General features: G+C 47.6%; 1 long non-coding RNA gene across 1 annotated transcript; it reads right to left on the reverse strand.

Moving 5' to 3' along the window:
- Window positions 1–301: 301 nt before the first annotated feature.
- LOC307212008 lies at window positions 302–2,230 on the reverse strand. The gene is made up of 3 exons (XR_013836718.1): window positions 2,103–2,230; window positions 1,368–1,493; window positions 302–606 (listed from the first exon to the last, which is right to left on the reverse strand). It is a non-coding gene; the product is annotated as an uncharacterized lncRNA (long non-coding RNA).
- Between the last annotated feature and the right edge of the window lie 7,347 nt (window positions 2,231–9,577).

A 9,577-nucleotide genomic window follows, 5' to 3' on the forward strand; every position in this document is an offset into this window, starting at 1 on the left:
TCCGCTCTCCCTTCCCCACAGGTGGGCGGGGTTTGTGGCACCAAGCATTGATCCCAGAAGGAAGAACAGCAAAAGAGGCTTGAGCTCAGGGGTCAGCCTCTTTTCATTTGGCCTTAGGCCCACCCCCGGCCGGCCATCCATTGTCCTCCCTGACCGAGGGTGGGTCAAAGGCCAGCTCAAGCATGTGGGTGGCACCCGCCCAGGTGAGCCTCGCTCGGTGCTGCAAACCCCGCCCACCTGTGGGGAAGGGAGGGCGGATATTTCACACCATGAACCAACACAAAGGTTTCCAATGCTTGCATTTATTAAAAAGAAGAAGCTAAAGCATTTTTGCAGGCAAACCAAATCCAAACTCCAATCCCGAGCCCACTTACTAACGAGTCAGGCCTCACTGGCCACAGTGGGGCTTACTCATGAGTAGACAGGCAGACAGGATGGCTCCCTCTTGACTCCTTCCCAGCATCGCCTTCAGCAGCATCAAGCAAAGCGGTTTCTTCCCCAGCAGAGATGGGGGGGGTGCAGTCGAGGCAGCTGCACATCAGAGGAGAGCAGGGTGGTCTTCCTTTCACCAGAGGTCTTGCATCGGAGATCTGCAGAGTTACCATCCTGTGAGAGGAGGAGACACTGTTAAAACGGGTGTTGGTGGTGGTTGAGAAAACCCAAACCAGTGACTCCAACTGGGAGGCAGAAGAGCTGCTGTTGTCAGAGTTCAAACTGCACACAGAGGGTCTGTTTTGCAGAGGGTTGGACTAGATGACCCCCTCAGTCCCTCTCAATGCTACATTTTTTTTCTATGATAGTAGGAGAGACCTCTGAGCATTTCCTGTATGCTCTTTTGGTAATTTGAGCAGGGCATGGCTGCCATACACACTTTTATTTTTAATGAGGTACTTTTTCCTTTGTCTTCCTTATGTGAACAGCAACCCCAAAAGAGGACACATTTGAGGAGATCATTGTGTTGGTGTGAATTGGTGTGCACTGAACTCTTCCCCTTCCAACTCTACAATTCTGTGATTCAATAACCACCTTCACAGGGACGTTTCACACAGGTTGCCTTTGCTATTTGAGGAGGCTCAGCGACTGAGCCCCCATCCTCTCACACCAGGAAGAGCTGTTCTTTCAGCCAAGGGAGGCTAATGGGAGTTGTGGCTGAGGGGTCAGAGAGCTTTCATGGGGGCAGCAAGGGGAGAGGAAAGGGTTGTCACAACTCCCAGTGTGCACACTAATATTGTTCCCCCTCACAGTGCTTGTAAAGATTAAGAGAGAAGTGGAGTAGGGGGGAAACATAGAGATGAGTCACATGCATTTGGGGTCATGATATACCACTGACAAATTTTCGAGGAAAACTAAGATTTGATTTAACTCACCTCTACGGCAACACACCCAGGGAGGACACAGGAATAATGGCCGTTCAGACGGACGGCACCTTAATCGCAGTATCCCTCTCAGCCTTTGACATGTTGGCCTGCAATTAGGTTGGGCTCTGGTGAAATCTGGAGGAAGAAAAAGAAGACTTTGAAGGCTCTATCTCTCAGAACTGACCTTCTACACCTTCCACAACTTCTTCTACAACAGCCCCGCTGGCTTCGACACCCGGAGGGCACCAGGTTGGGGAAATCTGGTGCAGGAAGAATGCAGGGCTGGAGCAGAGAGTCAGTCCCTTCTGCAGCATCCCTGCACCTCCAGGAAAGGGTCTGAGCCAAGGTGGTAGGGAAGGCTGCGTCAGAGTCACTGGCTTCCCTGGGTGGCCACTGGCAAACTGGGAGAGAGATGCCCCCTTGCCCAGGAAGCTGGCCCGTTCTTTTACCCACCACAAATCTGAGTGTGCTGAAGCGCATTATTGCAGATTTGAAAGCAAGAGCTTCCGTGGATCACATAAATGAGGTAATAAGAAGAGCCTGACTGATGGATCTGATTAAAGGGGATGAATCAAGTCCAGCACCCTCCTCTCTCAGGGTCCACCTGAAGCCCCATTTGGGAAACTCTCCAGGAGGACAGAGGGGCAAGATCCCACCTCTTTGGGAGTCACAACAAGTGGCTGAGAATAGAGCTGAGAGCTGTGGAGCTGCTCAGAGAAGACGCATCTGAGAAGAAGGCCATACCTGGAGCCAGCAGCATCAAGAAGAGGACGGCCACAGAGAGGAGGCAGAAGATCTTCATGGTTGGAGGTTGGTGGGAATCCTGGAGGTACCAGAAGCCAAGTGGAAGAGCAATTGCCAGGGGAAGGAGAGGTCCCCCTACTTAGAGGCGACTGGAGGACTGATGAAATCTTGTGGGATGCCAACCGTTGTTTGCAAGATGGATGTGGCAAGCCCTGAGCTTCATGTGCCAAGGACCAGCCAAAGACCACAGAATCATAGGTTCATCAAGTCCAACCTCATCACAGCTGTAGCATCCCTGGCAGGTCCCCATCCAACCTCTGCTTAAATCTTCCTGCAAAGGAGCATCCGACACCTTTGAAGGCCTCCGTTCCACCGTTGAACAACTCAGAACGTGAATCTTTTGGCTTGTGTTTTGCTCTCTGCTCACAGTGGCATGGCATCTTTTGATTTCCCCTGGGGAGGGTGAACAAAACACTTCCCGCTAGCCCACTTCTAGACTCCATCACTCCTAGGCAGGCATGGGGCAGCGAGGGTTCACAGGGCCGTGCTGTGCTCCCTCCTCACCTGCCCACACCAAGGGGGGAGCCTGCCTGGCCATGGCTGCTCCTGGCAGGTGCACCCCCCCAACACTGGCTGAGCAGCCGTTCAGTGTGGGGCCAGGTCCCGGCAGCAAGGCTCCCCCCCACCATTCTTTCATGCTATTTTCACCCATGTTGGTACATATTACACCACTTTATGCGTTTTGGTGGACATTGCTTGATTGAACTGCCTTGCGGAATTCATGGAAGGAGAACACTTGGAAGGACAGCTCTGTTCCAAATCATGCATAGTTGCAGAAAGTACATGCAGCTGAGGTACAAAACGTTCTTTGGGGAAATAGTCCGGCCCTGATGGAGGTGTTCTCATGCAGTCCATGCCCAAGAACCAGGTAATCTCCCAACACCACACCTACTTCGGGGCCAGACTAGAAGGGCCTTTGGCCTCACCCAGCTGCAGGGCTCTTATCAGGATCAGTCCTGAGAATCTTGTGGAAACATTTCCTCTTGAGCTTGCTCACCACCCTCTCCAACTCAACAGGTTGTCCCCAACTTCACAAACTGAGTCCTGCATCCTCTCCTTTCCCTGGCACCACCAAAAGCTGGAGGCTATTATCCCACATTGCCCAATACATTGGAATAGATTTTGAGGATGCAATGGGTGGGGTCTGCAGGGGAGAACAGCTGGGATTCCCATCCACAAGTGGACATCTGTGGCCTTGGATACAACCCCATCGGTCCAGCACCAAATGATTTTGTTGCCCTTCCATGCTCTCCAGATCCATCTTTCCAAGAGAAAAGCAGCCTTGACCTTCTCTATTCCTGGACACTCTTTGACCACTGCCCTGCTGTCTATTGTTGTATGTGTGTGTGTTGTGCTGCTTTTATGGTATTTGTGTTGCTTTCTGGATGCTTTGTTTCAACAGTTCTGGCTGACACTGGTTTAAACTTCTGTGCATTGTAGTGAATATATGGGGGGAAGTACAAAAAGTGGGCACCCAAAGGTGAAGGCAAGGCTTTTATATTAAAATTTGGAGAAAGGGGAGAAGTATCAGTGCCAGTCATGAGCTGTTGTTCTGGGCTGTTCCTGCAACACTTAGGAGGCAGTTACTGGTCTTTTGCAATCTCCACAGAGATGGGCCCCATGAGATGTCTTCAGCCTCCTTTCCCAAGAGCCTGAAGTTCAAACCCAGCAGGCAAGGTGGGGAACCTGTGGCCACAGGGCTAAGTCCCATTTCCCCACCTGGTCTTGTTTTGTGTTAACGGACAAGCGTTGCTCCATCGGATGTCCACAGGCAGCAAAGCTGGGTGAAGCAACTGCCAGATTCATCACAGTGAACTTGGGAATGTGTCCAGATCAGAAGGTCATATTGGGGGACAGTGCATGGGAATGGGGAGCAGCAATGCCACAGAGATCTCTTTCCATGCAAACATATTCAGGGATGGCGCTGGAGAAAAGGGGCAAAAAAGCACATTTCAGGTTCCTTGAAACTATTGTTATGCACGCGGGGACCCTCAGAAACCGCAGGCGCGGAAGCCTGTGGACTTGGTGACTCGGCGGGCACCTTAAGCGCCCCCCCGACCCACGAAGAGCCTTTTTAAAGGCTACGGAGAGGGTACGGAGAGTGGCGTGGTGCTGAGAGTAGACCGCTACAGCAGTGGGGTGAAGCCGCGAGCCATGGCCGGAGAGCGCTGACTTTTTTCCCTGAAATTTGGACTTGAAATAACCCGTGAGTAGAATGGAATTTGGAATCTAAAATTTTTACCTTTGATTTCGGTACGACCGGGGGATGTGCTAAAGGGAAGTCCGCACCCCCTCTATTTACAAAAGATTTAAAGCAAGGATCGGAGAACTAAGGTGGAGAGATCTTTATTTTTTTTTGGTACGAGTTAAAAGAAATTAATTCCATGAATTTGACAGAAGAAGATTTGTGCTGGAGAGTAAGAGTCGATTTTTAGAAGTTTTTGTCTAACACCCCCCCCCCCGACCCGGGAGTGCCCTGTGTGTGAGCTGGAGGAAAAAGAACAAGGAGTTTGACAGCTGTCAAAGGAGCTGTCAAACGGGCAGTTAAAGTTAAAAATCTTATTATTTAACATCTCTCTGGACTAAATTTGTTACATTTGAACTAAAGTGCTTGGGAATAAAGTAACTATAAATAACAAAGCAATAGACTGTTGGGAAAGGACTATTAAGTAACCAGAATCCCCCTAGGGGAAACTTTGAAACATTACAATGGCTACAGATGGAAAATTACAGGCAGAGATAGAAAGAATGTTTTGTCTCGTGGGAATACTGCAAGAGCAGAGCATGGCTATGAACAAACAACTTATAACCTTGAACTTTAAAAAAAGCAACTCTGCTGAATGCATAAAGGATCTGACTGAAACAAAATCTGCAGCTGAACCAGAAGAGACATTTTTGGAACTGGAGGAGAGGGAAGAAGGAGCTGAGAAAGTACAGGAGAGCACCAATTTGAAGGTTACATTGTTAGAACATAAAGAAGAAGATCTTGGGATTACTAATCTGCGAAAGATGCGAAAGAGGAAAGAGGAAGCCCCTGGAATACTTGGAATACTGGAACTTAAAAGAAATAAGAAATACTATTGGGGCTTCCTCTTTGAGTATGGGAGATTAGTTGACCTTTTGCAGCTGCTGTTATCAAGTATTTCAGATGGAAGAAAATTTGATGAGACTGTGCCAGAGCTCCTTCGTGACCCGAGGACCAACAAAGAGGGCTACCAACAAAACCGGCAGAGAGAGACTGACAGAGATTTGAAGGCCTCTGATGTGAGGAATCCAGGCTAAGAACTGTTTTATGGACATTTATTTGGGAAGGGACAGAAACCGGGGTAGGGAGGGAGGGGAGAACAGAATTTCAAAATTTTTATGATTTTTGTGTTTGGCTATTATGATCTACATTTAATATAAAAAGGGGGAAATTCGTGGAAGGAAACTTGGGTCGACCTTAGAAAAGGATTTAATACTTATAAGAAAATTGGACAAGTAAAATTCGACCAAGTAATAAGAATTAATTTAAAAAAATAACAATATATGTTAAAGATGAGAGATAAGAACCTGCTGAGCTAATTATTGGAATTGGGATGTATGAAGGGGGGGTGGGGGGAAGTCAGGGAGGGGGGTTAAGAAAGTAAGGTTATGAAATTATACATGTTTTGTTTTCGCTTTTTTTTGTGTGTGTGTATGTCTTTAAAATGTGAAAACCCAATAAAAATTACTAAAAAAAGAAAAAAGGAAAAAAAAGAAACTATTGTTATGCAGCAGCCAAATCTCTGAGTTGGGGGAAAAATCTACATGCCCAGAGTTCGGTTTCCTTGGAATGAAGATCAGCGGAGGCTGTGCTGTCGTTTGGATATCCTGTGTTATCTACACATATAGGCAGCCTGAGCATAAAATGCTGGGCTTCAAAGCATTAACACCCCTCAAAAAAAATCCTCCTTCTCAGTCAGAGCTTTGGATTTGGTACACAGCAAGCCCATCTCTGTGCCTCTAGCTTCCAACTTCCTTCCTGCAAAACTCTCAATCTGGCTCAGGACCTTTTTACCTCCAATGCCACCTCTCCCAATATGTAACAACCTGGATCCCAAGATCATTATCTTAGACCCTCCTACAATCATGGGTAAATCATAAAATTGTGGAGTGAGGAGGGACCCTGAGGGTCATCCCGTTCAAGCCCCTTCAATGCAGGAAACTCAACTAAAGCATCAATGACAGGTGGCCATCCCACCCCAGCTCCAGTGAAGGAAAGGCCAGAAGCTCCTCCACAAATCCATATCCAGAATCTTGAGATGTCTCTCCTTCCCCTTTTTGCTCTATTTTGGGGGCTGAGCATTCCTTGCTGTCCCCCCCCACTTTACTCGAGGGGCAGCTAGTGTAGGGACCGTCAGATGTTTGCCAACTGCATCTCCCATTACTCCTGGCCGGTGGCCCTTCTGGCTTGCGGGGAGGGGGAGCTGAAGGTCCCCCTCAACATTGGGAAGTCCCCACATTGGCTCCCAGGAACAAGAAGAAGGGAACAAAAAAGAGGTATTTTATATCTTATTTTGGGGAGGGGAGAGAAGGATCGGTGCTTGCTGTGAGATGTTGGTCTGATCTCTGTCCTGCCCAGTGATGTTTAGGAGGCAGTTGCTGGTCTTTTGCAATCTCCACAGAGATGGGCCCCATGCGATGTCTTCAGCATCCTTTCCCAAGAGACTGAAGTTCAAACCCAGCAGGCAAGGTGGGGAACCTGTGGTCACAGGGCTAAGTCCCATTTCCCCACCTGGTCTTGCTTCAAGTAAACGGACAAGCGTTGCTCCATCGGATGCCCACAGGCAGCAAAGTTGGGTGAAGCAACTGCCAGATGCAGAACAGTGAACTTGGGGATGAGCCCAGATCAGAAGGTGATATCGGGAGGACAGTGCATGGGAGTGGGGAGCAGCAATGCCAAAGACATCCCTTGCAATGCAAACAGATTCAGGGATGGAGCTAGAGAAAAGGGGCAAATAACACATGTGAGGATTCCTTGAAAAAATTGTTACGCTGCACCGAAATGGCTGAGCATGGAGAAAACCCAGGGGGTTCAGTGATGCCCAGAGTTTGGGTTTTTTGAAGGTGAGCGGAAACATTGGTGTCTTTAGGAGATATGGGTTTGTTTTATACATATGGAGAGAGCCAGAGCACAAAATGGATGGGTTCATAGCACTAACATCCCCCAAATCATCCTTCTCAGCTCCTTACAGCTTTGTATCACCTACACAGGAAACAGAAATCTGTGTCTCCAGCTTCCAGGCTGCTTCCAACTCAACTTTCACACACCACATAGGCTTAGGACCACAGAATATCAAGGACGGCCTCTCCCCATATGAACTGACCTGGACCCTGAGAACATCATCCGATGCCCTTCTTCATGTGCCCCCTTCTCAAGAGGTCTGGAGGGCGGCACTGTGAGAAGAGGCCTTTTCTGTTGTGGCTCCCTGTTTGAGGAATACTCTTCCCCCGGAGTCTCATTCTGCTCCTTTAGGTGCCAGGCAAATTCCTCTTCTCTCAGGCTTTGTGCTAATGAAAAAATCTATGGTCTTTTACATATATGGAGTGTTATTTTTTGGTTTGTTAATAAGATATGTATTTTGCAGTTTTTGAATTCTTAACTGAGCTGTGGTTCTCAAATGAAGAAGATGAAGAACAGCTTGGACTTGATACCCCACCTTTCACTCCACTTCATGAGCCTCAACGCATCTAACAATCTCCTTTACCTTCCTGCCCCACAACAAACACTCTGTGAGGTGAGTGAGGCTGAAAGACTTCACATAAGTGTGACTAGCCCAAGGTCACCCAGCAGCTGCATGTGGAGGAGCGGGGAAGCGAACCCGGTTCACCAGATTATGAGTCCACCGCTCTTAACCATTACACCATGCTGGCTCTCAACAGCATGCTGGCTGAAGGGTTATCTAGAAATCTAATTGACATGATAACAACAGCAACAACAACCCACCCCCACCACCACTGTTCTCCTGCTTATCAGCCAGGGGATGGGAATGGTGGAATGGCTCATGTATTTGTCTCTAGAATCCCTTTTAGTTGCAGCTCTTCCCACCTGCCCTATTCTTTTGAGATGCTGATGAGGACACTCCAGTGGCCAGCGAAGCTCCTAGTCTAGATTCTAACCCTCAGGACCCCAAGAATTGGAAGGAATGAAGGGAACTCCCTGGTCAACAACAAGATGAGTAACCTTTTTGCCTAAGCCTCCAGGTGTCAACACCCCACAGGTTACTCATGTGCCAAGTTGCTTGCAAGCAAGAGGAGAGGAGAGGGATCATAAGGGTTTTCTGGTTGGACCCATGGAGGGGTTGAATTTAACAGAGGAGTTTAGAGAACTTTCTTTGTAGTACTAGGACCTTCACTGGCCACTGGAGTGTCCTCATCAGCGTCTCAAAAGAATAAGGCAGGTGGGAAGATCTGCAACGAAGTGAAGGGCTCCTCTGCGGTAATAGGTGAGCTATTTCACCATCCTCATCCCCTAGCTGATAGGGAAGAGAACAGTTATTGTTGTTGTTGTTGTTGTTGTTGTTGTTGTCATCGTCGTCATCATCATCATCATCATCATCATCATCAATTAGATTTCTATACAGCTCTTCATCTGAGCACCACATCAGCACACTCAGCAGAACCAGCAGGGCTGGCTGACCACATTTTGAGGTGCACTAAGACCCTCTTCTGGACAGTGGTGGTGGCAACCCTGATCTATTACTTAAAGGCACCCCCATCTTCAGCCAGGGCTGTGTGGGGCTCCTGTATTCCTTCTGTTTCTAGCAGGTTGTGAAAATGTGATAATACACCTGCTCTGAAGGCAGAGTGTGAGCAGGGAAACCATGTCCCAGAGTGGGAAGGATCCTCTGCAGCATCCCCAGACCCCCAAAACATGGGTGTAGCCAGGATTAATGTTTGCAGGGGTGGGGTCAAGACTTCGTTGAAAGGAAAGAACTTTTCGAAATGACCGGCAGAATCCGCGACCAAGAGAAAGAGACTGTGGAAGAAGATTGGAAGAAATTTAAGATGTATCTTAAGAATTATTATAAAATTGAGGAGTGTTAAAATGCTGAGGGAAAAGAAGACGTAGAATTGCAGCGAAAAATTGGGTTTAATTTTAGGGTGGAATAGAAAAAGAGAATGAATTTATATTTAATTGGGCAAGAAAGGTTGCTGAATAATGGTACTAAATTAAGGATGCAAAAAGGGAAAGGTATGGGGAAGTCCGGGAAAAGAGGGTTATGGAAATAAGGTTAAGAAAATATGAGTTTTTTTGTTTGTTTGTTTTTTATGTTGTTTTTTGTTTTTGTTAAAAAATTGGAAATCAATAAAAAATTTTATGAAAAAAAAAAGGAAGGAAAGAACTTTTGTTAGGGGGGCAGTTAGTTAAGTATTTCTATTGTTTTCCTTGA

Source organism: Podarcis cretensis (assembly GCF_951804945.1).
Source record: "Podarcis cretensis genome assembly, chromosome: 3".
In the NCBI taxonomy this organism is placed as follows: domain Eukaryota; kingdom Metazoa; phylum Chordata; class Lepidosauria; order Squamata; family Lacertidae; genus Podarcis; species Podarcis cretensis.